This window comes from Phaenicophaeus curvirostris, chromosome 1 (genome assembly GCF_032191515.1).
Source record: "Phaenicophaeus curvirostris isolate KB17595 chromosome 1, BPBGC_Pcur_1.0, whole genome shotgun sequence".
Classification (NCBI taxonomy): Eukaryota; Metazoa; Chordata; class Aves; order Cuculiformes; family Cuculidae; genus Phaenicophaeus; species Phaenicophaeus curvirostris.
In genome coordinates this window covers 196,552,909-196,575,102 of record NC_091392.1, presented here as the reverse complement: position 1 = coordinate 196,575,102, position 22,194 = coordinate 196,552,909, and the positions used below count along the sequence as shown (strand labels likewise).

The 22,194-nt window shown below is 41.0% G+C and overlaps 1 protein-coding gene across 1 annotated transcript in view; it reads right to left on the bottom strand.

Moving 5' to 3' along the window:
• FAT3 (FAT atypical cadherin 3) overlaps window positions 1-22,194 on the bottom strand; it is a 345,812-nt gene that overhangs the window by 298,871 nt on the left and 24,747 nt on the right. The gene's annotated exons all lie outside the window — the stretch shown is intronic.

Below are 22,194 nucleotides of genomic sequence, written 5' to 3'. Positions count from 1 at the left end.
ATGACCTTCTTCTAGCATGAGGACGAAGAAGGATCTCTCCAGGTACTTGGGTGGAAGAAGTAATACAGAAAGACTCACTTCACAACTTAGCAAGAATTAATGCCCATTTACTATAAAGGCATTGCTATATTTTCAATTTCAAAGAAAGCTGTAACAGGTATTAATTGATGTCATCTGTACACAAGGAAGAATCCATTTGTGACCTAAATGTCATGAAAATCAGTATAATTACACACTTTATTGTTGGGTGATTTTTTCATTAAATTAGGAGTTCAGAGTGTGACTACAGTTTCATCATTTGATTACCTTTCTCTCATGGTTAGCATGGCCTTCCAGCTAAATCTGGAGAGCAATGCTGAGAGTTACATACATATGCATGAACTGAGACAAATGAAGGACATTAAAAGCTGAAATATGCCATTTTTCAAAGTTAGGAACTGCTAGTTAACAAGAGAGTACCAAGAAGCTACCAAATTATACCACGTTGATGGACTATAAGAAACAGGTAGCTCAAACAGGGAGAATGGTACCCTCAAAGGACCAAAAGAAACACTGACTAACTTCACCCCATCTCCCCTCATGGACTGAGACAGCGGTAGACTCAAAGAAAAAAAAAAGAAAAAAAAGAGAAACCTCCAAAAATGTGAGATCAATTCAAAACTTAAACATGCCTCAAACTAAACAGTTACAAAAAACATTCCCAGTAAATTTATCTGTGAGACAAATCCACCATTTCCATTCAACACCACACAGATTATATCAGGAGACAGAGAACTGCATTCCCTCATGCTGCAAGTAATTTGGGAGGTACCACAGTTATTAGCTTAGGGAATAACTAACTGGGTATGAAGACAAGGTGGAGGGGAAGGAGAGGGCCCTTTAATGTGCTAAAAATATAATTATTTATAAAAATGCATGAACTGCAGTGAAAAACGTGGCCTTAAGGAGAGCCCAGGGACATGTCAAGATTCAGCTTCAGCTCTCTGAACTACTGACGCGTGAAAGGGCTTATTTGTCACAATGCCAGACACTTGGATGTCACCTAAGTAATGATGAGTCTGAAGTCAGAGGAGAGGGCAGACTCAAAAAACAGAAATCTTCCTTAATCAGTCCAGCATGCTCTCTGGGAAAGAGGGGCAGGTATGTGGGCACAAAGTTACCTCAAGTCAGATGCTGAAAAGGGAGAAAGAGAAGGTTTCCCATGATGGAGAAGGAGAAGGCTTCCCACAATGGAGAAGGCAGGATTATTCTGCACTTTGACTGAGCACCCAAAAATAATTAAAAGAAAAAGTAGTGTGAATTTGTAGATCCTGCCTGAACACAGTCACACATCCCTACACTAACAAAAATCTTGCACGGTGAATGTCCTCATGTTTGGGACATTAGAAATGAGGGCACAAGGTCATAATACAATGGGTCAGGAACAGCATAAAATGACCTGTGAGGTCAAGGTAATTCTAATCACTGATTTTTACGACTTTACCAAGTACTCAAGATAGTCAGAAACTGAATTATTTCACTTAAAAAAATATGCCATTCAGCAGACTTCTGTACACCCACGCATACACTCAATCCAATGTATTAGTCATGTACCACTACCAAAACAGAATAAAATATATTTTAACAAATTTTGAACAAAGTCAAAACATAATTAATTTACAGACATGTTAGTCCACAAATCTGCTCGCCTATTTAGCTTGGGCTGCCAGAATCTCTTATGGGCATCTATTACCACAGAACTGCCAAACCTGTAACTCACCTCTTGACAATAAGTAATAAATACATAATGCAAAACCACATTTGTCCTTTTCAAAATTCAGCTGAAATCCATTTCTTTAGATAAGACCATGATTGGTCCAAGTCACCTTCCAAAATTCAGAAAGCCTCTCTGCAGTGAGGCATACACTGCAGTCTTCACGTCCTGGCTCCTACTTGAAACGCAAGCATTTGACATTAAAATAGGAATTTATGACCGCTTTGTATGTCATTGGCATGTGGAAGTTCCATGCATAAAGCAGACATTCATGGTAGAGCTCACTCTACAGGCAGAACTGGAAGACAGCAAGATCCATAGTTAAAATTTCCTCAAGGAAAATAGCATGCAGCTAGTTCCTGAGCCCAGCAAATGCTTCATTTTAGCATACTTGAGCTTATACCATTTCTATTAGCCTGGAGGGTGGTGGTTAAACTAACGGTGAACTCTGCACTTTGCAAACAGTTACACTGAAATTGTCTCCTTAAATTTACTTCTGATGCTGAGACAAAAGTTCACATTTAAGGAAATATCTGGCTCTGCACTGCTTTAAAACATCAGTGTTGCCTTTTTGGGGCTCATGTGGCTAGAAAGTGGTCTGTAGTATACAACATTTATAAAACCTCATGAAGATACCAGCCCTGCTGATTAGTGCTTCAATTTTGTAGTCAAGTGGAGGTCACTGCAGTAGGTGTTTTTCAGGGGAAATGATCAGGATGGGAAGGATGTAGGGAGGATTTGCAAGAGATGAAAACAAATTACACTGGCCTTGTAATAAAAACTCTTGAGTGCAGCAGGGAGGGGAAGATGTATCATCATTAGCTCATTTACCGGTTGTGAACTAGTGAGGGCTCATAGCCATGAATCTTTCCGCACCGCATGCACATTTTTAAGAAGTCAGAGAGCTCTAGCACATACCTGTAAGATCAGAACCAATGATCACACGAGTAATATGCACCCCGAGAGAAAAATAACAGTTAAAGTTGTCTAGCTGGCATACTTCTGAAGCCAGCCGCACTTCAAATGGAGAAAGAGCCACAGCAGATACTTGTGAAAAATGAGCCATGCTCTGTCGGGGGAAGTCTTCTACTGGAAGGCTTCGAACACATGCCAGCTATTGCTGGGCAAAATTAGGACTAAGCTCAGTGAAGCACTTAGCCCTAGTAAGTTCAGACACAAATTCTGACCCATAAACACACAAAATTAAGCATGTAGAAAAACATAAGGATACTGGCATTCTTGTGGCTCTTGGCCTTATTATGCATATAGAAACAAGGTTGGATTTTTAAATCTACCAAACAAAAGACTTAGGACATCTGACTTTCAGTGGCACTTGCGCTCCTTCATTACATGGGCAACTCTAAAGAACAGCAGCAGCACAATAAAGCTAAAGTTAATAAAAGAAAAAGGAGACTCTGGATCTGCACAGGGCGAGACCCTTTCAGGGGAGCTACCACTCCATCTGCCACCCCTGGAAAGAAAACCCAGCACCCATTAGGAGACAAACAGAAAGAGATCGTTGCAAGAGACAATGCAAGGGTCTGGCAGCAATTCAAGAAAGATTTATTGGTCTTGTTTTGTGAGCAACAGCAGAACACATCACAGTGCTGCCCCCTACACACAAGGAGTAAAGACTTGGGTATAGCATAAAGGAAAGAGAAGAAACAAACAGCAGCTGTGAAAGGAGGAGGAAATGACACAGGAAAGAGAAATTATTCCCAATGAGGATATTTTTCTTGTTAGGTGATGTAAATGAAAACATTGGCATTTACAGTAAGGCAAAGCTAGCTATTAAATTCTTTCTCCACCCTTGGTCACCTCTCTTCCTCAGGTAGGAACAGAATTGTGCTGGTGAAGAGGAGCACAGAAACCAAGCAGCACACGTCAGTCCTGTGGCTGGTTCACTGGATGTAAATTCTGGCAATAGGGGTTTGGATTAAAAATGAATTTAGAAGTCTAAACCATAGAATCATGGAATAACCAGGTTGGAAGAGACCCACCGGATCATTGAGTCCAACCATTCCTATCAAACACTAAACCATGCCCCTTAGCACCTCGTACACCCGTCCCTTAAACACCTCCAGGGAAGGTGACTCAACCACCTCTCTGGGCAGCCTGTTCCAGGCCCCAATGACCCTTTCTGTGAAAATTTTTTCCTAATGTCCAGCCTAAACCTCCCCTGGCAGAGCTTGAGGCCATTCCCTCTTGTCCTGTCCCCTGTCACTCGGGAGAAGAGGCCAGCACCCTCCTCTCCACAACCTCCTTTCAGGTAGTTGTAGAGAGCAATGAGGTCTCCCCTCAGCCTCCTCTTCTCAAGGGTAAACAACCCCAGCTCTCTCAGCTGTTCCTCATAAGGCCTGTTCTCCAGCCCCTTCACCAGCTTTGTTGCTCTTCTCTGGACTCACTCCAGAGCCTCAACATCCTTCTTGTGGTGAGGGGCCCAGAACTGAACACAGGATTCGAGGAGCGGTCTCACCAGTGCTGAGTACAGAGGGAGAATAACCTCCCTGGACCTGCTGTTCACGCCGTTTCTGATACAAGCCAAGATGCCATTGGCCTTCTTGGCCACCTGGGCCACTGCTGGCTCATGGTCAGTCAGCTGTCAACCAACACCCCCAGGTCCCTCTCCTCCAGGCAGCTTTCTAGACAGACTTCTCCTAGTCTGTAGCGCTGCATAGGGTTGTTGTGCCCCAAATGCAGGACCCGGCATTTGGCCGTGTTAAACCTCATCCCACTGGTCTCAGCCCAGCAGTCCAGCCTGTTCAGATCCCTTTGCAGAGCCTCCCGACCCTTCAGCAGATCGACACTTCCAACCAGCTTAGTGTCGTCCGCAAACTTGCTAAGGGTGCACTCGATGCCTTCATCCAGGTCATTGATAAAGACATTGAACAGGGCTGGACCCAGCACTGAGCTCCGGGGAACCCCACTTGGAACTGGCCTCCAGCTGGATTTAACACCATTTCCCACCACTCTCTGGGCCCGGCCATCCAACCAGTTTTCCACCCATACTGACAGAGGGCTCCTCATTATTCATTGACTGACAAATGACTGCAATCACATCTTTCTTCCCAACAGCATTTTCGCTCTGAACCTCAGCTCTCCATCCGCACAACTGTAGATGGAGACTGAAACATTGCCCTTTAGGGGCTGAGTTTAGTAAAGCTAATACCATTCCAAAACACTCAGACAGATATTTAAATCCCACTGGCTTCATTGGGTTAAAAGCACTTATCTGAATCAGGGCCCCATGCTAGTGGCAGGGACAATAAGAAAACCCATGACAGATAGGCAGGTGGAGAGGACATATCAAGGGATGTATGAATTTGCTAGAGAAGGCTTTGGAAGGGAATAAGAGACAGACTTAAAAAATGAAAGAAAGCTCTCTAGTTAATTGAAGATTAAGAAGAAGAAGTAGAAATAGAAAGTGTAACACAGCTGAAGGTATGATAGGTTCACAGCAGAAGGCAGGAGATTACTTAATAGTCTTACACAATTAAATTAATTCCTTTTAATCTTTTTATACACATTGTAAACAAGATCTCTCTATCCCATGAAAATTACCTTTTAAAGTCTGGGTAAATACATTAACTAATCCTGAAATCCCAGAAATCCCAGTTTAATTTTTTCTTTTTTTGAGAAAACAAAAGCCAAGCAGGGAAGAGCTCTGTAAACAGTTTTGACCTTCAGAAAGTCTAGTATTCTGTTTATCTATTACAAAAATTAAACACTGCTTCAAGCAGCTATGGGGAAAAAAAATGGTCATTTAAATGGAAATGGCAACACCTCATTTGCAGTAACCAAGAGAATATACCCTAAACATCCACAACACTACACAAAACCCACAGGGAAGATAACTGGTACCAGCAACCAGAAGTAAAGTCAGGTGGAAGATAAAACTCTAACTTCTCCCTTTTGGGAAAAAGAGTTTAAAAATCAGTTTAAAAGCATCCAGTAAGACGTGGCAGCAGAAGCAATTTGGATGATGGCTCTGAGTTTACTATAGACAATTAATTAATTGCTACTATCCCTTTATGTACATATTGGCAAGTATCATAATTCCTGCTGATTTTAGCATATATCTTGTACTTGTGCCTCAGGTGAAACAGCAGCACCCTGCACCAGCAGGGGTGCAGACCTAATGGGTACTTGTATGCCCATTTTGGCTGTTATAGAGGGACTAAAGCCACCCTCAAAGTCCATCATTGCCATGGTCCGAGCACTTAGGGCTGTAGGTGCTCAGCACGATCCAACCTTATGCTGGTAGACAAGTGACCCCACACTTTCCTAGCCACCACACAGAGTCCTCTGAATTGCCTCATTTCACCTTCATGAACTGCTTTTTCAGCGCAGAATAACCTGACAAATAATACAAATACACTACACTATTTCTTTGTTAATTTAATTAAGCAATTGAAAGGAGGGTTAAAAGATGGCCATGCAGCACAGTAATCTACAGTTGCTCTGCTACAGTGTGCCAAGGAGAGCAGAAATTAACAGCCACAGAGAATTTTTATAGTTTTACTTCCAAGAGTCCGCTGTAGGGAAAATAAAAATCAAGACAGTAAAATCTGAGATTTTTTTTAAAATATTGTCAATATTATATATAGGAAAAATGATGTAATATAGAGGATACTTCACATTTTACTCTGGTCTAAACGTGTAGAAATGTCTGCTCATTTTAAATACAGATAATTGGGAATTTTGATTACAGCCAAAATTCTTCCTATTCCACCCTAACATCGAGTGTGTAACCCATCAAATTCAGCAATATGGAAATATCAGTTAAAACCAAAACAGAAACATTAATTTATACAGGAGTTTCTTCATGAGAACAGAGATAGCCCTCTACTGCTTACTGCCTGGTTCCCATTCAAGAGAGGAACTATATCTAAATAAATAACTAGCGACAAAAATGTTGATGCCTCCCATGGTGAACAGCTCAGAAGGCAAATTGCAGGAATATTATAGGGCAAAGATATTGCTGCTGATGAGAAATGTGGTCTGGAGGATTTTGATTTGAATCTTCAGCATGATAAACTCAGCAACTGCTGTCAGAGTATAATAACTGGCAAGGAGTTCGGGTTTGGTTTGGGTTTTTTTTTATATATATATTTCTTTTTCACCTGCAATACTGTACATTTTGCTGCCATGACAACTAAACATTTTCTGCCAATCTGTACGGTGACAGAATAGATTTATACATCAGTTCATGAATCTTGTTTTTAAAAGACAGATAGTATTTTCCCAACTTACGTATGTTTTTAAAGCTCTCTTCAAAATGAAACAGGATATTGCAGCTTCTCTAAAATACTGGCCCATAAATCACACCACACAGGCAGTATGTTGCCCAGGAGACACTCTTAACATCGCTCATCACCAAAAATGAAAAACTCAAAACTGAGGCTAGTGACAAGGACCAAGGAACATTACCTCCAACACACATACCTCCCTGTGTTGCCTTTGCTTATCACCATTAGCAATATCACTCCCTAGAAACCTACTTCTTTAATGGCTAATTAGAAACAATGCCATTTTCATTAAAAAAAAGACAATATATGAATGATTAGGGACAGGGAAAGATATTTTATTGCCATATAGTTTAATAATCTTTGAAGTCTTTGTAATATCTTCCTTCCCAAGGCTTCCACATCTTTAGAACGCATAATTCAATAAATAAATTAACTTTAGTGACATCAAGCAACTCAACCAAATCTGCAGCATTGCTAATCTTTGTGCTTCCCTTGTCTTTAGGCACATCCATTGAAAAAAACTCTTCTTCTGCACTACTAAGCCCTAGTCCTACAGCCAGGCCACGCTGTGACACTAGCATACGAAATTATTCCCAATCACAATAAGCAAAGGTTCCTGAATTGTTTAGGAAGAATTCCAATGCTGCACATTAGTAGCAGACTAGTGAAAAACTGAAAAAAAAAATAAATATATGGTTCTAGAACTGAAGTAGTGTAATGTGGAGAAAACAAGGGTTAGATGGGGAATAGATTGAAATTTAGATTGTGCTGGGAAAGGATACACTTCTACATACTGAAATAAAAAAACTCCAACAAAATCAAAAAGAATCCAAACAAGGAGAAAAAATCAACCTTCATGTGAAAGAAAGGAGAGGTCTGCAACTCCAATTGTGGAGTAGAAGTCACTATGTTTATTGAAAGAGAGCGGAAAAATTAGATGAGTATGAGACGTTTGAGCATCCTTCCCTGAAAGAACTACTACCGTCTTTTATGCCACATAACACAGCAAATGATTTGGCAAGGCAGTGGAGCTATGCTAGACGCATTCCTTCAGAACATTTTTGAGCCAAAATATCACGTGCTGTAGGCAGCACTAATCTTCTTCCTTGGCTTCTGTGTGCTGCCTTGAATCACCTGGCCGCCTGCCCAAAAATAGGAATTAGTTGCTCAGATTAATTCCTGTCACCTGTCTGGTGAACTTTGTACTGGATTTGAAACAAGGACATCACATCAGGGCTCCTTACTGACATGGAAATTACTCTAAGAAGGCAGGTTAGCTAGTAGCTGCTGAAACTATTTACTGAAGGTAAATGAAGAGAGAAGCTCTGCTGAGCTCCTGGTGTGGTTCGCCCTCACCTAGAGACTTCCCACTTTGCTATGTTCACATTGTGTGCATCAAACCATGGCACGGATGCAGACGCTGCGTGTTTCTGGCAAGCTTTTCTGTCTGCAGTCCTGCAGAGAGGCACACCTCCAACCACACAGGGCTGAGGGTCCATCCTCTCAATGTGCAGGGGATAATCCACGAAACCTCTGCTTTTGGTTAGCAGCAAAGCCCACTTCATCTCATACACTCTAAAAATTGTTTAAAATATCACAGAAAGGATTATCTGGCTCAAGGACAGCCAAGCAGCTTTTTCTCACAGCACCCAAGACAAAGGAGCACAACTCCTTCTATTGTATCAGAAATGGTGTGACCAGCAGGGCCAGGGAGGTTCTTCTCCCTCTGTACTTGGCACTGGTGAGACCGCTCCTCGAATCCTGTGTTCAGTTCTGGGCCCCTCACCACAAGAAGGATGTTGAGGCTCTGGAGCGAGTCCAGAGAAGAGCAACAAAGCTGGTGAGGGGGCTGGAGAACAGGCCTTATGAGGAACGGCTGAGGGAGCTGGGGTTGTTTACCCTTGAGAAGAGGAGGCTGAGGGGAGACCTCATTGCTCTCTATAACTACCTGAAAGGAGGTTGTGGAGAGGAGGGTGCTGGCCTCTTCTCCCAAGTGACAGGGGACAGGACAAGAGGGAATGGCCTCAAGCTCCGACAGGAGAGGTTCAGGCTGGACATTAGGAAAAAAATTTTCACAGAAAGGGTCATTGGGCACTGGAACAGGCTGCCCAGGGAGGTGGTTGAGTCACCATCCCAGGTGTTTAAAGGACGGGTGGATGAGGTGCTGAGGAGCATGGTTTAGTGACTGATAGGAATGGTTGGACCCAATGATCCTGTGGGTCTTTTTTTTCAATCTAGTGATTCTGTGATTCTGTAACTCCTCTAAAAATTCCTGAGACCAAAATAATCTCCCAATATCCAAGGCATGTTTTACCAATGGAACGTCAAACAGTTCTTTCCACTTCTGGCCATCAGTTCCACAACTGGTGAGTATGGTAAAACAAGTACTGCAGCTTCATCTTTTACCCATTTAAAATGATGCATCACAGGACTAGCTGAAGCATGGAATTACATCCAGTTCCTTGGTCAAGCCAAATGGAGATACTGCAGTTGCAGCAGACAGTGACCAACAGTAAGGGTTCGTCTCACTTAATCTTGAAATTTATTTTCTGTGTTGTTTCCACCCAGGACTGCAGGAAGCCAGGCTTCAGAGCACCATTGACCCAGAGAAGGCTGAAAGGCAACCTGAGCACATTGCTGTTGGGTATGCTCAGTGCAGCCAATGGAACATTTCTATAGTTAATTATTCGGAATAAATGTACTAACTTAAATAGGTCACTGAGATTTTACAGTTCTCCTTGGAGATCAGAGTGGGAATGAAGTGACTCCTGAAGGGATTTCTCCTTTAACACCCTCCAACTCCAAATGCCAAGTGACTGCATTACACTGAACCGTTGCAATGCATTTTGATACGTGTTTCCATCAAAATCACTCATAGTATTTTAAAGCCATTAATCATGCGAGAGTCATAACTGGCACAGAAATGTCTTTGACAATATGATGATCATTAGACTTATTGTACAGACAGGTAAAGTGAGGCATGAAAAGGTTAGTCACACTGCCAGAGGGATTTTATCTCTCTCTGTAACATAGAGTAAGCAGCTTTATCCATCTGATAGTTGTTCTGACTTGTGAATTCAGCCTGAGGCTCGGGGGCCCACACCATAAACACCACGTAGCAAATAAGCATCCTAATCAGCTAACACACCGAATCCCCATGTTAGCACACATCCTGCTCTGTCCATCACAGCTGCTGCTTCCACTCCAAAGCCTGGACAAAGCAGTGGTTCTTGCCTTGTGTCATTTCCAAGCCATTCCTCCATCCTGCTGAAATCACCTCTGGTTTTTCAGGATGCCTCTCTGATGAGCAACCTCTACAAAACAGGGAGTTAAAAATTTCCTATATGGAGAAATTGTATCTGTCTATATATTCTCAGTATGAACTTAATGACAGAAGTTATGCCACTGCAGCTTTGTGCATGGATGCTCTCAAACCCATGGGGTCACAGTCATATTAATCCAGGATAAGATCAAACAAGCATCAAAAGCACAACCTAACTATTACTTTGTACTGATCTTCCATCCCTACCTCCACTAACATGCCTAATCTTTTCAAGGTCTATAAATCCAATCTCAGAATTGATCCTTTCACTTCTTTTCTCTAAAGAAGATGAGTTTACTTCTGATTGCCCTCTTGAACTGGCTCACCAAGCAGCTACATGAAAAGCAGCCATTGCAGGGAGGTGGTAGAAAGCAGCAGTAAAGACCAGGAATGAGCTGCCTTTATCATGGTCAGAATACGTTAAAGGGAGCTGGGAATCACAGCCTTATTTTACTGCAAAGATGGGATTCTTCACAAGCAGTTCAAGTTAATCCAGTAAAAACTTGCTATTTCTGCCTAGCTCTTCAGGAACCATGCTGGGGAAGACTGTCTCCTGGACCTAGGTGAACAGGAAGAGGGGATCATGGTCCCTTTGTCAGAGCTTCCCATCTCCTCCACTGACTTTCCAGGAGCCCAGACCTCCCTGTCAAAGTGGACTGGATTATAACTGACAGCATAAAGCAACACAATTACCTTCCCTGTGACCACACAGTTATTTCTTACCAGGTTCAACGTCTAGACAGAGCTTCCAGCTGGTATCAGAGGAGTTTTGTGGGTACAGAGAAAGAGAAACAGATTTTCTGAGAATTAGCTGGATTTTATCTTTGCCAGTAACAGATTAATGTTCATTATGAAAGATTAAGCAATTAAAGGAAATCCCCATGAAAGAGCTGAAACATATGTAAAAAGTTTTAAACACTGGTATGTTTACACAAAGACAGCATGAACCCTTCTGCACTCCTAACAATATAGGAGTACAGCAATTTGGATTGCAGCAATGGCTACAGCCAGCAGCCTCAACCAGCACAATGGGATTTTTCGACTTCCAGTATCAACAAATTACATTTTTATTTTTTTAGATAATTCAGACATAATTTACACATTACCTTCCATCTTTAGAGGGAAGCATCAATGGATTTTGACAATATATTGAAGGAGGGTCTAGAGTCAGCAGTCCTAAATTCATTAAGTCACATTTATTAAACTGATTTTCTCATTTACTCTTTAGCCAGCATAGCTAAATACCCGCCCTATCCCTCCCTCATAAACAGTATCCACCTCTTCTCCAAATGTCACCATAGGCACAATGTTCCTTTTTGATTATTTTGCCTTTCTTCAGAAGGACACTTTGCAATTCAGAAGCTGCTTGCAGCCCACAGTGAATTACATGTTCCTAAAAGGAACATTCCTATAAAAGGCAGAGTCACATTGGGATGCAAAGGAGCCACACACTCATAAAAATCACTTCATCTCATTAGCAGATGGCTGGTGTAACTGCTCATCATGGAGATGAAGACATACCATTAATTTGCTCTGCATGCCGGTACCAAAGGCATTGGACGCACATCCCCATCCCTGGTACTGTGTGAGGAAAAATCACATGTTAAAAGTTGGTGAAGCTGCTAACAGAAGTAGCTTATGTGGGCTGAATCTGTTGTTGAGGATTTCCTTAAGAAGGATGAGGCGAGTGTCACCGAAGAGCAGTGCTGGGAAAGGTTGAACCAAGAGAGGCTGGCCCTTCCCTGGGAAGTACCCCACAGCTGCTCAAAGCATCCAGCACTGCCCGTAAGAATCAACAGCCACAAAGTCCTGCTGAGGTTTTGCTCCAATCCCCCCTCCAGCTGAGAGCAGCCCTGGGGACCACCATGGGCAACCCAGGGACGCTGGATATCCCTGCATCACGTCGCATTGCTGGTGCTTCTGACTACCCAGTGCTCTTTTCCCCACAGGAAAATATTAGGTTATAATCCCAGAGGAAGCTGCATTAATCACTGATGATGGCTTGGACTGCAATCTGCCATCATCTAAGAGTTACTGCTTAATGAGAATTAAAGCAATGTTAAAAAAACCTCAACTGACATCACCAGTAGAAGTAGTGCAACACAAACCAGTTCAACCTTACTGACCATTTCAAGAAGAAACAACAAAATCCAGTTATTTTAAAGCCATTTCCAAGATCCTGTATAGCATAAGAAGGGTGGTCTCATAGGGAAAGACATGCTGAGAGTCAGAAAAATCTGTCCCATCCGACACTGTATGCTATGGCCAAGCAGTTTCCTCACAGAGATGCAGAACATCTTAAGTTCCTGCTGTTTTTAATGAAGTTTTACATTGTCATTCCCACTCTTCTAAAGTAAAAGATTCAAACTATTAACTTACCTACACCTCTCACACCCTTTCAGTAAAATGGGAAACTACATAAACTTTGTACATCAAAGAGCTTCCTTCATTAAAATGTGAAAAATAATTTGTGTACTTTAGATGAAAGGTGTTCTTGGACTGTGAAGTATTCTGGCAAATTTAATTAAATTCCATAGTTATTTTCTCATAAAAATAAAGCTTTTGGGAAAAACAATATTAGAAATTGAACTGATTCATAGTTAAGGTTTGGGTTTTTTTTTTTCTTTTTGCAAAGTCTTTACCTTATAAACTGAATCACTGAGAAGAAGCAAAACTATTTTTAATAATCTATGTGTAAAGTTACATTTCCAGAACATGAATGCTCAGTAAAATATTCAAACGAAGAGGAAAAACCCCTAAATAATTATGAATGTAATTAATTATGGGCTGCAATGATCTAAAATGAATTTGCTATGCAAATTTGAGTAAAACTAAAAAAAACTGAAGGCTTCAGTTGTGAAAGATAGGCAGATCTAGCCATTGCACTGTGGAAGCAGAGAGCTATTGAAACCACATACAATCGATTACTCTCAAGTCAACGTAAACGTTTCTTCATAATTAGTCCTGACATAAATTAAAGCAGTAAATTTTAATTCCTTATAGTCACTGGGTTGATTACTCATCAGTGCTAATGGATACAGGCTCAGGTTTATAATTAAGAACTGAATTTCACTGGAAAAAGCAGCCACTTGGCTTGACCTACACTCAAAACTCTGCATCTCCTGCACCCTAGAGCTGCACCAGTCCATCACATGTATAGTGAGCACATTTTTCTCAACTCAATGATGAATATATCATCATAGTACCTGAGAAGCATTTCCTAATAGAAGAGCCGTTAGGCTGCCTCTCTCTTGAGGGGTAGTTATTGTAACCAGGTTGTCACCAGTGGGGAACAGCTGCAAAGTTGAGGCTTAGCTGGCCATAAAGATGTTGTGTGTTTACTATCTTCAGGACATGGTACAGACATCCAAGTGCAAAAAAACCCAACATCTGTGTCTAAATGGAGGGGCAGCTAAGCTCTGCAGAACATTCTTACATCCCTAGGCATTTAGATGGGGGGATATGCTGGAGGATGGTAGAGCAGCTCTCTGCAGACCCATGTTCCTTGTTTCATTTCCCATTCCCTTGATAGAGAGACCATGGAGGAAACCAAGGACAGTCCTACATCTTCACACACCTCCTGCTCCCACAATACACTGCAGCAGGACTTGCCTGAGCAGAAAGCAGGCACCATGGGCACGAAATACGTGATCACATTTCACTCTCTGGAGCAGGACTCATCTCACCTTAGTTGAGCAAAGTTTTTACATCCAACCTACATGATACATTTAATCAGGGGAGTAAAGCAATATGAGATGAACGCTGTCCCATATTACGTGTCCAATGTAACCACATGTCACCTAGTTACATTGCCGGGGAGGTTAGCCAGGGCCGAGCCAGCAGTGAGAGATCATGCAGCTTCCCACTCCATGTCCCTGCACCATGATCTGCAAAACACTGGAGGCACAGAGCCTGCAGAGCTGTCCTCAAAACGTCTCCAGAAAAAGAGAAAGATGTGAAAAACTAACCACAACAAAACAGATCTACCTTTCTTGTTTTTGTGAGGCATGGGCAAATTGATCAGGTTGACACCAGTGCACAGCTTAACTCTGAGAAACATAAACATTTATTAGTGTGAACATCTAATGCAAACCAAATGCAATGAAAACTCCCTCCCCACTTGCACTCAGTTTGGCACTCTCTCTGTTATTTCTTATTGGCAACACTTCAATGCTAATAAGACACCATAAGTGTATAAAATGTAATAAAGATGTTTACATTAAATAGGAGACTACAGATTAAAAGAATCTGTTCCGTAACCTATACAAGATCATTTTCGAACACTTATTTTCAGGAAAATAGGTACGTAGAAACAGAATCTGAGAGTGAGAGGATTTTTTTGTATTTTTTTACCTTGCTGACAAATACCTGAGTTCCAAGACTAGAACACTGAAATTAGCCCAACAGCCTTAAAATATGACATAATTTTTTAGCACTGGAAGCAATGAAAGATTGGAAGAGCTTTCCAAGCAAGTGCCTCATTTGCCATAATGCGTAGGCCTTGAACTACAAACAGCTTCAGAAATAGCACCCTTCCAGCTTCCAAGGTTAAGCCTGGAGCCTGCATGTGTACTGAAGCCAGGGAAGAGATACATGAACTTCTATTTTTAATACTCCAGTGCTACCACCTGTCCCTGCCCCAAAACCAGCCCCATGACCAGCTCTGTCCAGTTTTATAGCTCCCTGAAAAAAGTCATATAACCTGTTGCAATGGTTTGATGGCAGGATGTGTTATTAACCTGTTATTGGCCATGGGAGATTTCTCTTTCTTGGACTCATTTCAGGAAAAAATTAGGCAGTATACCTACTGGCTCCATGCAATCGTAGGCACTGTTGAAACATCCTCCTCTGTATGTCTCAGGAGAACAGAACTACTCGTATTTCCCTCCACACGTTCATAAGCTTACAGTTTTGCATTAACGACATCACATCTCAATGTCCCTGGGCTTCCACTGGTGCCTTGGAAGCACTAAAATGGATTTTTCTCTAGTTTCCTTTGAACTATGATGAATTGCTCACATGGGAAGGCAGATGATGGTCTGAAGTGATACCAGGGTAAAGCTGGTGCTCAGATGCTCAGAGTGAACACCAGACACTGCAAGTCCTCTAGTATCATTTAACTGACATCCTTGAGGCTTGGTCCTGTCACTGGCAGTTTGGACATAAGCTTTCCACAGGAGTACCTGTGCATAATTTAACAGACCATGATAATAACATAGGGGTCACTTTTGGGCTTTACATTAAGGGAGAGAATAAAAGAATACACAATACTACAAAATACTCTTGCAAACAAAACTGAAGGGTGATAAAGGTGACAGCTAGAAGGAGATACAAACTGCATATTTCTTTATTAATAAATAAATTGCTCAGAGACTGAGATGAGATGTCCTATCACCAGGACGTCCTATCACCCTAAATAAGAAAGCAGATCCTCTAAACATTTTCCAAAGAAGGGAAAACATGCAAATTACAGCTAGCTATAAAAACTGTACATCATGAGCTGTTTCATGGACTATAAAGCCAAGAGACCTGAACAATGTGAATGGAACAATTCTGCACAATCGGCCTCACTTAGGAAACATTCGAAGTATGTCAGAATGATATTAAGGACCCTTTGAAGTACATATTTTTGTTTAGAGTTCATATTATTAAAAAAAACCTTAAATCCACTTCAGTGAAACTCCTTTTCTAAGTTACAGCTTCAAACTACAAGGAAATTATAAACACACAGACACAGAATTGTTCTAAAAACTTTGTGTTTCCACTGCAACTAATTTTAAAGAAAAATAAAAATTTTAACAATTACTTTCCTAAAATTGGAAATCATAAGTGAAGGAAAGCTTGCACTACTTAAAGCTGCCAGAGATAAGTCACAGAACAATGACAACGTGGTAGCAGAGACTCAGAAATAGCTGTTCCCAGGAATGCTTTGTTCATGCCTGACACAGACGAAGGATGACAGACCAGATTTTGACCAGGACCATGCTCTGTGATCCATCTGGCTCACTCCTTCCCAGAAAGGCTGCTCAGAAGAGCCATGAAAGCCAGGCTGAAGACCAAGGACCTCCAGTCCCAAGTGGTGGCTTCCAATGCCACCCCAACAAGCATCCCCCTTTCCTGAGCCATCTCCTAACAACACTCACTGGAACTCCTCTAACTGTATGGCCTCAAGTTACACTGAAAACTGGTTTTAGAAGCCTAAGATAATTAAGTGACTCCAAAATACTTCCTCTGGGCAATGAAATTTGCCTATACTTACCAGGAAAAGGAAGAACACATGTAATGCTCTTGGATTGAAACACTACAATAAATTCAGTTCTACAAGTGAGTGTGCCCAGATTAAGCCACTAGCTGCTATACACTCAAAATTAAACAGGTCAGCTGGGGGGTGGCTGGAATTATGTATCACAAACCATTTTAATTTTTGTTTGTTTTTGTTTCAAGGAAATGCTAGCAATGGTCCCACGTTAATATTTATCAGACCACTCGAACAGTAATAAATGAAAGTATCCTTCAACTTGCATCTACAATAACAAAAAAGTATTTTAGAAGATGGTGACATGATGCAGAGAGTCTGAAGCAGTAAATCTATTCCCTTCTGCCAGGCAGATATAGGCAGATCTGTTATATAGTAAACTATATATGGCTTTTCTACTTTCCATTATTAATCATTTGAAGACATGATTAGGATCTTCCAACACTGACTGGAATCTTTAGGCTTTAGCCACAGTTTGTCAGGAATTTCACTCATAAGGTATCTTAAAAGTATCAAATGGAAGATTCAACTGGTATCATTGGCACCGTGAATAAATCCATGCAGTCTGTAATAATTTGCATTCTATCTCCACTTAATAGTACCTATAAGATTTCAGCACCACGAAAGACAGGCTTGGCTTAGTCATTTGAACTTCAGGGCTCAAAACACCTAACGATAATAAGTTAACAGGGTCATCTACATCTGGTGTTCTTATCAGGGGGCCTCTAAAGGAGTGGAAATAAGTGCCAGCTAATGTCTAAATTTGAAGTCCCAAGGAAAACCTGGGGACTCATGACTCCTGAATAACCTTAGGAAATGAGGTTAGTAAGTTCTGAAAGCATTGCTTAAGTCCATGCTTACGGGCTTTGCAAGAACTTTAAAGATCCCCTAAGCAGTTCATTTATAAAACTGTTTTATCTCCGTGTTCAATTTCAGTGGGACTTAAGAAGGTGTTTCAATGCTTTCCCGAGAAGTGGAAAAAGACTCATTGCTTCAGATTTCCCACATGTGCAGCAGAGTTAGTCATTCCTAGTATCCCAGGGCCCTTCCATATCAACTGTGATCAAGCCAACAGAGTTCTGTGCATCAGAAGATGCTGAGAATCTCTAGTCTCTCTGCTCCTTTAGAACTCATTTTGCTTATCTGCTATTACCAGTACATTCATGAGTAGCACAGGAATAAATATAGAAATCTTTTGAGTGCCAGGCTGTTAAATCAACTACACACAGAGTAGAAACACATGCCAGATGAAAAAGCGGAGCTTGAGTAAAAAATGTTGCTTAGCTGAACCTCGAATCGTGAAAAAAATGAGAAGGAAGACTCACTCAGGCTAGGACTGATCTCATCTATCAGCCTTTCGAGAAGTCTCACTAGTTGTCTAAGTCCCCACAGTAGCCAGAAAAGAGGCACTGTTAGATAGAAATTTCATTAATACAGCTATTTTATCGCCATGTACAGTTTCAATGGGACTTACAAAAATGTTTCAATGCTGTCCTGAGAAGTGGAAAAAGACTTGTTACTTCAGATTTCCCACCTATGCAGTGGAATTAGTTACTCCTAGTATCCCAGAGCACTTTCATACCAACTGTGATCATGCCTACAGAGGTCTCCGCATCAGAAGATGCTGAGCAGGTCTAGTCACCCAAGGCAGGTGGTATCATAAACCCACCTGTGTATGCTGAAGTCACCACCAGTTCCTGAGAAATAAAAAAAAATACACCATTTTGCTTTGGTATCAGCACTATGAGGGTGTACATAGCAGGGCTGAAAAAATCCAGGGTTCTATGAAGGCAGTAGAGGACCTCTAATAGAGACTGTTTCCAGTAGAGTAGTTTTATCAGTTAGAGCTATCGCTGGGATGAAAACTCAGAGAACACTGTCATCCCACAAAAATCTTTAACAGATCTCTACTCATTTTGTGCTACAGCAATATGCAAATACAGAGGAGTTTTAACACAATTCTCTTCTAAGGAACTGCAATTAGCAGACTGGTGAGGAGTTTGAAGAAACACAAAAGGCAGGAAGTCGTACTAGAGATGAAGACCTTAATGATGTCCGACCAATGGAAAATAGGATAGAATGCTCCTTTCAGCACTACATTATCAGAAAATGAAAAATTGCAAAACACTACCTGTACAACTCTCACCTCTTAAAAACTTTCTTTCCAGTTCTTATTTTGAGAAGCACATTTGTGTGTGGCCTTCATATTGTAAGACAATTCCCTGAAATTAGGCTAAAAATATCAAATCAGTAGAGAGGAGTCTACGCAGATTATCAAGCATGTGAACCTGACAGCATATGTTCTTGTTTATAGGTGGTTTACCATTAACAGGGATGGGTTACATCTGACCTCCACGTTTGAGCTAGTCATACAAGGATCCTTCATTGCACAGAGAAAAATGCACATTTTTAGAGCATGATTCATCCAGCTTTTTTCATATGTTTACTTTAGGATAAAATTAATCATGTGTCTCAATTGCCCATTTCTCTCCGTTGACTATAGGAAAAGCCTGCACTGACTAGTTCTGCCTGTAGATGGTCATATTCCATCATACAGATTACATCTCAGTAGTCCAAGAGCATGAGTGGTTCTGAACAGGGGACAGAAGGGAAAAGAGGATCCATAAATAGCAGGATCACATTACACGTCCCTCAGCGCACGATCTTAAATGGCAAGCCTGTGACATTTACAGCAACAGTCAATAAATAGGACAATGAAGAGAGAAAATCAATGAGTTTGTACTATACATCTAGGCTGGTGACAAACTCAACTTCCACTGAGGCTTGACTCAACAAATAAGAGTTCTCTATTAAAAAAAGAATATATTTTTTTTTTATTTAAACTCTAGACTTAAATTAGTATTTTAGCTATGAATCTTGAATTGAGCTGTAAATCCATGAGAAATCTGGTCTGCTGGCTAAGGTACTATTAGGAAACCAGAGATGAAGTTGGGGGTCAGGAACTGCTGCCTTCTACTTCACGAGAGTTTTTATTGATTTACAAATTTGTACCGGTCCCGCCTCCTGGAAAAGGAATGTAAATCCACTGAAACAAACTTGGAAGTGATTCACAAGGCTGTGGGACCAAATACATGTAAAAATTCACTTCAGGAAATAGTTCTAGCTGGCAAATGCTCACTGTATGTTCCTGGTTACTACCGCATATGAACTGCATTATTTCTCAGCAAATGCCATAACAGAGCGATAATCCTGAAAACTGATTCTCTATGACACAAGGCAAAAAGCAGCACCATGGGAAGGAAATCCCAGCCTCACCCTCAATGCCCATCTTTATCAAACTGCAACAGCACCAAGATTTGCAAATACACCCTATGCAAAGAAGTCCATATTGGCCAATATGGAGGATACTCCCAAGCTCACTGACCACAAACCACCGTTCAGACCTGAACAGAGAACCTACGCCACAAGTGAGGTCAAATTCAGTGAGCCAGAGATGCACCTATATGCACAAGAACAAAGCCACCATGCCAAGAGGCACATGTCAGCACGGTGTGGAGCAGATAGACCATGCAGGCCAGCTCCCCTTTGGATATCTCTGCCCTGTTTCCCCTCCTCGTTACTGACATGCCTCAGGGAGCACAAGCAAATCTCACTCAGCACACAGGGTGACACCATTAAGTTAGAATACTGCAGAAGAACAAAAATAATGCACTTGAGCAGAATTTTGCTGAAAGCACACACTTGGAGTCCAGGCTACTCACATATCAGGATGAATTTGGCCTAGTTTATATCCTAATGATTATAATGGATACTGCAGTCTTCTTTTCATTAAGGCAGCAGCCAAAAATATTGATTTGTTGTACTTTGCGCTCCTGCTTACCTTCACAAATTTCAGGGGAGACAGTGCATAAGCCAATAGAATCTGTCAGTTTAAAAGTGACAAATTAACTGCACTGAAAGTAAATAAACAGCTATCTCCTTGTAAATTAACTCAATATTTGACTTGAGCTCTTTTCTACAGTTAGAAAACTCATTCATCATTCTGCAGCACTTACGCTGCCACCAGTTCAACAGCAAAGTATTAATGTTGTGTCCTACCTGACACAGCAGGTTAAATTCTGCACTGAGGTTACAACAGTGCAACTCAGAGTAACTCCTGAACCCCCAAGCGCTGCTCTCCACATCACCCTGGCTGCTCCTACACACCCAAGTGTTTCCCAAGATGTTTCAAGAAGGCTTCAATTATACTGAGGAGTTGAGGAAAAAAAGATAGAATCCAAGAGAGTCCTTTGATCTGGTAGATTATGAAGTGTCTTCTGGAATGGTTTAGTGAAACAGAACAAGTGACGGGTTTGGTTCATTTTCATGAAAATACTTATGAAAGATTAAAAGAAGTTATTATAGGCTACTGCCCCTACTAGCCTAGACATACAGTAAAAACTGTGATTAATTTATTAATGACTGACACACACTTAGCCTCCCTAACAATTCCTTTCAGTTCAATAAATTTTGAATCTTAAGATTTTCAGACCAATGCTGCAGCATTAGGAACAGTCTCCCATCTCTTCATAAAGAACCCATTTAGTTGAAATTGATGCTACTGAATAAGCCAAAATTTTCAAACACAGGAGCTTAAAATTGAAATTCATGTTCAACTGGCTAAATAACGTTGCCTGAATGCCTTTAACTGCTATTAGCACTGTAGTGTATGTGAGTTCTTAATGTTTCTGGAAATTGGAGTAGGTGCCCTCTTGACCTTTGACACTTAAGTTTGATGTTTCTAGACATAAGGTTTTGACTGTATCATCTGTGCACAGCTGCAGCAGAGGGACTATAGCACAAAGAGAATAAAAATATATTTCACTGCTTATGCTCAGACACAATTCACAGCATTTGTAGTGTTGTCTGGTTTTCATAATGTTCAGTTAAGAAAGTTGACATTTGACTAAACAGTTTGGCTTTGCCAAAATATACATCTTAATCTTATGTTTTAATACCACAATCTCAATTAAAAGCTTCAAAAAAAGACATACATAGTCTGCTTAAACCACAGTAAACCCACAGATCTAACATGTTTAATATAATTTCTGAAACTGTTGACTAATATTTTTCTAATTTCCTCACTACTTCTAGTACCACAGCTGCACCATTTGTGCCAACAGCTATCAGACATTTAAAAAGCCAGCTTGCTAAGTGTTTCACTAGATGGCCTCTTATATTTAGTATTTTCCACATTTTCCCACAGGGTAGTGCAAAAGTGAAGTTCAACATTTTGAAAATATTCATTTCATTATTACTGTTTTCCAACATTGATGTTCATATCATACCACCTCGAAGGGAAAGCTAGCACAGTTGGTTTACAGTTAGCATCTTTCCCTGTATTTCTACCATTACACAAGCATGCCAACACTGATGAACACCACGCTACAAGAAAGTGTATTATACACAATGGCATATCATTCCAGACTGCTAACTCCCATGAAAAATTACTCCCACCAACAATAAGAACAAGACCACAAAAATGTTTCAGGATTAAATGATTCTTGTTTCATGCTCCGTATTTCCTTTCATTGGCTTTAACACTGTATTCGAGGTCATGAGCATCGTGACTCCGTGGAGGTGACCTGAGTAATTTATAATGATCAACAGATAA